We start from the raw sequence: 6,574 nt of genomic DNA, 5'->3' as shown, positions 1-6,574 counted from the left end.
AGCCTCCGTCACCTCATAGCAAATGATCATTCTAACACATGATCTTACCAACTGAAATAACGAGAAGGCCATAGGTGAAGGACTGCTGGAGAGAAGATCATCAACACCAAAAACATCACCAGCCCTGCCAGAAATGAACCCTGCTACACTCTGGAACAAGAAAACCCAGAGTTTACTCCCACTAGGTCTTCTTAAAAATGCCATCCTTTGGAATTAGCCCCATTTCCTCCCACCAGGCCTATCACGGGGATCTTATAGTTGCTTGGCTCTAGGGGAACAGACCTGAAGATGTCTTGGAGAGTCTGTGAACCCAGTGCCCAACGCTTTTAGGGCAGGCTCATTCAGGATTCTGATGGCAGAAAGTTACATTCATGAGTTGAGTCTCCTCCAATGCAAACACTATTGATTTTCTGGCTGTGGTGAGTGGGATTCTGGCAATATTTTCACTAGCCTCAGGTGTTATATGACCATATGCCTTTTTAACTAAAGAGACAAAGGACTAAGGGTGAAGGAGGAGTTGCCACATACATACTGAAAGCCCCGTGATGAGCACACATTTATCACAATGGGCATGACTGAACTCCAGAAACAAGAAGTAAAAGAAACAAGTAAGAGCCAGCTACCTGGGTCCAAATCCCAGTTTGGCCTCTGCAGGCCTTTGAACAAATAACTTTGACATCCACTTCCTCCCTACTTCACAGGATTATTGGGACAGTGCCTATAGCAGTCATTAGGGCTCTTCACAAATATTCTGAAGTGTTTTTTTTTTCCTTTCAGTAACATGTTAAGATTGTACTTCCCCTTCCCTCTTCTTCCCCAAAAATAGAAGCCGTGGCCACGTGACTTCGTTGGCTAATGGAAAGTGAGCAAAAGCAGTATATGTCCCAACTTCTTTGTGAGTTGCTCTTTCTCTGTGCCTGGAGACCAGCAATGTTTCCAACAGTGACAGTCAGCTAGAGTTCCAGAGCCTTCAATGGTCATGTAGCTTGACTTCGTTGCTTTTGGCCACTGACATTTGGGAATAATTTCAATAGCAGGATAACTTAGCCCATGTATTAACAAAGGCAATATTGAGAAAAATTGGTTTTTGGGTTGTGAAAAAATATACAATGTTCTGTGGCCTCCAAAGGACCACAGTATACAAACAGGCATACAATATATTTGTGGTATTTAAATTTCATAAGGGGAAGGACACATGGAGGGGGGTTTAGGAAAAAAATTTCTAAGAAGGCTCCTAAAGGGTACAATAATTAAAAAACAAACAAACAAACAAATAAAACTTGAGAAGCACTAAAGCCTGTCCTGAAATAGAGCAGCATATGAATAAAAGACCTAGCATGGAATAGATCATTTCCTTTTCCCTAAAAGAGACTTTAAGAGGCTCACTATATAATATACTATATGTTTTATTTATTTCTTCCATTTATCATCTTTCTACCTGGCTCCATGAAAGTCAAGAGTATTTCATACTTTGCTAATTACAAAATCCCTAGTGCCTAAGATAGCACTGGCTCATAGTAGGAGCCCATTAGATATTTGTTGAATCAATGCATAAATGAGACAGAAATTACCCTAGTCCTCTCAACTTCCAAGCTTGATGGGGACTTAGTCACAAGCTGATGCCAACAGATCAGTCCATGGCTGGAGTACAGGGGAGAGAAAACGTACCCAGATCTGTGAAGGCAAAGAAGGCTCCTGGGAAGAAATGGTACATAAAGTGTGGTCTGCAAATTAAGAAGGCAGGCAAACAAAAAACAAAAATCAAGGCTCAGAATGAAATGAATTCAGTAAAAAGAGAAAATAATATTTCAGGCCAAAGAAATAGTACAAAGATTGCACCATGGCAGCAAATGAGTTGAATTTCATCAACAGAGATGGATTTTTGGGGGCCAGCAGTTGTCTCACTTTTGAAAGGTAGAATTTACATTAAAAACTGCAAATCCAGTTTCTCTTTAAAAGTTGAAAAATTCAGAAATAAGTAAATAAATAAATAAATAAATAAATATGAAAAAATTCATATAAACCCTCATAACTAAAAGAGACTATGGCACATTTGAGGCATTGAAAATGTGGTGTGGCTAAAACATAATGTAACATGGGCAGTGAAGATGTAAAAATGTCCAAATCTTGAAGACCTTTGAATGCCATTTTCAGGAGCTTGAACTTTATCTTAAGCACAACAAAGAGCCATTGAAGTGTGCTAAGCAAGTGACAGGCTTATGTTTGTGCTCAAGGAAGATCACTGATCAGAGAATGAAGAGTGCACTGAACTTGCACAGAACCAGAGGTTAAGAGACCAATAAGAAGATAATCACAGGAATCCATGTGAGATAGGATATTGGCCTAGATGAATAAGCAGTGGTTGGGGCGCCTGGGTGGCGCAGTCGGTTAAGCGTCCGACTTCAGCCAGGTCACGATCTCACGGTCTGTGAGTTCGAGCCCCGCGTCAGGCTCTGGGCTGAGGGCTCGGAGCCTGGAGCCTGTTTCCGATTCTGTGTCTCCCTCTCTCTCTGCCCCTCCCCCGTTCATGCTCTGTCTCTCTCTGTCCCAAAAATAAATTAAAAAAAAAAAAAAAAAAAAAAAAAAAAAAAAAATAAGCAGTGGTGATGGGAGAGATTCTAAAGGCATCCATTCTCCCCTTTATCATTTTGAACATCATCCTCATTTGTTAGGGCAGCATTATGCCCAATAAGACACTTCCCCAGATCCCTTTGCACAGCCTTGTCAATTTCCTAGACCAGATGTACTCGTCCTGGACTGTCTTCCTGCATATTACATGTTAGGTAAGAAAAATAGGGGCGCCTGGGTGGCTCAGTCGGTTAAGCGGCCAACTTCGGCTCAGGTCATGATCTCACGGTCCGTGAGTTCGAGCCCCGCGTCGGGCTCTGTGCTGATAGCTCAGAGCCCGGAGCCTGTTTCAGATTCTGTGTCTCCCTCTCTCTGACCCTCCCCCGTTCATGCTCTGTCTCTCTCTGTCTCAAAAATAAATAAATGTTAAAAAAAAAAATTTTTTTAAAGAAAAATAAATCTACTTTTTATCAATATGCATTTCAATAAAATGCATCTGTCAGGAGACAGAATTACCAGAATTTAGAATAGGACGCTTACTTACTTTTTAGAGTAGTAAGGATTTACTATGTAGGGTAGCTAATACCATCCAAAATAGAGGCAGGTATCTTGCATTCATTCCCTCTCCCCTTCACTCTCCTTGCTCCTAATTAGGAATAAGCACCCTTAGGTCAGAAACCAAAAATTCTGGTCTTCGTTTCACATGTATTTAGTAATTAGCATGTGACAGGTAACACACATAGCACACACCCAGCGTTTGATACTTGTTGTGGCTGATCCACTAGCAGTTTTCATCAATGCTTAAACGTTACTTGGATATAGGGATAGTGGTGTTCGCAGCCAATGTTTTCACACAGACACATACCAAAACATCCCAAATGGGTTATTCAGGTTGATGTTGCTACAGGAGATAATTGTACCAGGAGATTGCTTATTCCACTTTACTTAGCTGTTCTAGCAATTTGAGGAGTTTTGACTCGGTCATAAATAAAATAAACAGAAAGCAGAAATAAACTTCATTTTTGAAGACTTTATTTTGATTAGATAATACTCTGGGTAATCTCTGATAATTAAACACAATATCAAAAATAGGAAGCAAAAATTTAAAAAAGCACTGAGAAATAGTGAAGTAAACAAAATATATTTCCTTCTCTTTCAATGCAGTTATTTTATGTAAAGAGGGATAAAGATTGCTTAGGTAAATTTGTCTTGGTCTTCTTAAAGTCTTCTGAGAACAAAATGAAATTAAAGCAAAAATCAGTTAAAAAGAAGCTATAAATATGATCTCAACTCTATTGGGAAAACAGTGACATATCCACGTGCATATTAAGGAAAGCCATACAAAAAGACCAAAAGGAAATGTACTACAGAGTAATGATCTGTTATCATGGACTGGTATCATAGCTGTATGTGATTTGCATATTTCTAAATTTCTTGTAGTGTGATTTCTATTTCTAAATTTCTTGTAATGGCTTGTATTACTTTTATAATTAAGAAAGAAGATATTTATTCAAAAGGTTTTTGTACAACATTCCTTTGACTTGACAGAGTTGTATATGGGTCTGTAACCAGCCTTGGAAAGTCATTAGGGTGCCTCTTATCACTATTGACATTTATACTCTCTTCACAGGAATATGAAGAAGGGGGAAAAAATGTTAAGTAGGGATGAAGTAATAGAGTCAAGGGGACAAGAACAGAAAGCACCCAATAATATTAACTTTGAAAATGTGCATTAATAAACCAACAAATGCTTTGAGTTTGAACTTGTAAAATTATTTGCATATATACAAATCCATTACAAACAATAAAACAGAGTTATGATGTAAACAAACATGATGAATAGTCTGTGTGTTGTCTTGCCACACTAGATAGTATACGAATACTCTTCAGTAACTGGGGAACTCTAGTCAACTATAAATAAAGGGTACTATACTGCCCTCAAACCAAAGTTCATTTATCTTGACTGAATGAGCGATTCTGTTTAGTAAAACTTGACCCTTTGCTAAGCACATTTACCGGAGAAAAACACATTTACTGAAAAAATAAATTGACCTCTAAAAAGAAATGTGATCTTTCAAGCATATCTGCTAAAATGTATTTTACTCATGTATACTTTTTCTGTCTTTGGGCACAAAGATTTGACAACTTATTATTTGCAAAAAAATAAAACTACTCCTCCAATGGAAAGAAACTCAATAAATATTCATTGATGATTGGGTAAATGTTGGGTTAAAAACAATGAACTAAGTAAATTTTCTTTCCTTGGGTAATAAAATAAGAATAAAAGAAAGGACATTATGTTAAGAACCCTTAGGGACAAAAATTAAGTTCTGACATTTCTCAGAAGTTTGCTTTTAACCTACCAAAAAACAAAACAAACAAACAAAAAGCCATGCTAGGGAAGTGAGCAAAGAAAGTCAATTGTTGTGCATACAAAAATAATTTCACACCACATGGCAATGGTGTGATGTCCTTGAGTGTTGAAAGCAGAAGCCTTAGAACGTCAGGATAGTACACAGGGGCTCTAAAAGCAGAGCTGAGGGGCGCCTGGGTGGCACAGTCGGTTAAGCGTCCGACTTCAGCCAGGTCACGATCTCGCGGTCCGTGGGTTCGAGCCCCGCGTCAGGCTCTGGGCTGAGGGCTCGGAGCCTGGAGCCTGTTTCCGATTCTGTGTCTCCCTCTCTCTCTGCCCCTCCCCCGTTCATGCTCTGTCTCTCTCTGTCCCAAAAATAAATAAAAAACGTTGAAAAAAAAATTTTAAATAAAATAAAATAAAATAAAAGCAGAGCTGAAACAAAAAGTAGGGTGATAACGTGAAAGGAGAATGGAAAGGACAATTGTCAAAGAGACAGCATAAAATCAGACACAATCAAACTTTACCACAAGGAGAGAAAAGAAAAGACCTATTTGGATGCCAATGACAAACTGTAATATCCAAAAAGAAATGAGGAAGAGAGGAGTCATGTGTCCACATGTGACTATCTGGATGGTTCCCAGATATGCTTAGTGTAAGCAGGACCACATGATCTCTGAGTCCTTCCCTCTCTGCATTGCAAAAAGGATGGAAGTCCTGTCTCCAATTTCCATCTGATTTCCCTTTCTACAACAATATAGCAGGTTGTTTATATCCCAGAGGGGAAAAAAAAAAAAAAAACCCTAAGAGGGAAAACCAATAGGTTATCAATTTGAAAAACAGAAATATAATTCTAGGGATTAAGACATCTTGACTGTTAACAGAATAATTTCCTGAACACCATGATAAAAAATGGAATGTATAGAAATTGACACTGTAAACTTTGGGATTTGAGCAAATCCCCTCTTATTTGGTAAGACCTTTTATAAAGCAGTGCTGATCTCATTTTGTTTTAGGTCATCCCCAAAAATTCCCACTGAAAATGACTAAACTGCTGCTATCACCAAAATGGTTTCCATTCTGTGATGTTATTTCATTTCTACCTCAAATGATGTAGTGTAATTCATTTCTGGAACTAACCACCCCTCAAGTTAAGGGCTTGGTCCTCCACAAGACTGTTCCCACTAGAGATGCCAGCCACATTTTCAGGGTCCTCAGGGTATTCAAATTCCTGACTAACTGGCTACATATTTGGAGATTCTCATGACCCCTCAGGTTAGATAATTCACAAAATGGTTGACAGCCCTCAGGAAAGTGCAATATTTACTATTTACTAAAGTGCAATATTTTCTATTAAGGATATGGAAGACTAACCAAATGAAGAGACTTGGTCTGAAGTGGGCAAGGTCTGGAAGGGTCCCAAATGCAAAGCTTCTGTGCCTTCTCCTCATTGAATCAGAGCACATGACCCTCCAGTACATCAACATGTTCACCAACATGGAAGGTCCTAATGAACTAAACCCCAAGTGGCTACAATAAAAAGAACATGGCTAGATGTATTAGGAGATAACCCTGGAAAGATGACTGAGGCCATATCATGGGTGGGCGTTGGAGGGGGCTCTCAATTCCATGTTGAGGAATTTGAATATTATT

Source organism: Neofelis nebulosa, chromosome 15 (genome assembly GCF_028018385.1).
Source record: "Neofelis nebulosa isolate mNeoNeb1 chromosome 15, mNeoNeb1.pri, whole genome shotgun sequence".
NCBI classification, from domain to species: Eukaryota; Metazoa; Chordata; class Mammalia; order Carnivora; family Felidae; genus Neofelis; species Neofelis nebulosa.
This window is presented reverse-complemented; position numbering follows the sequence as displayed.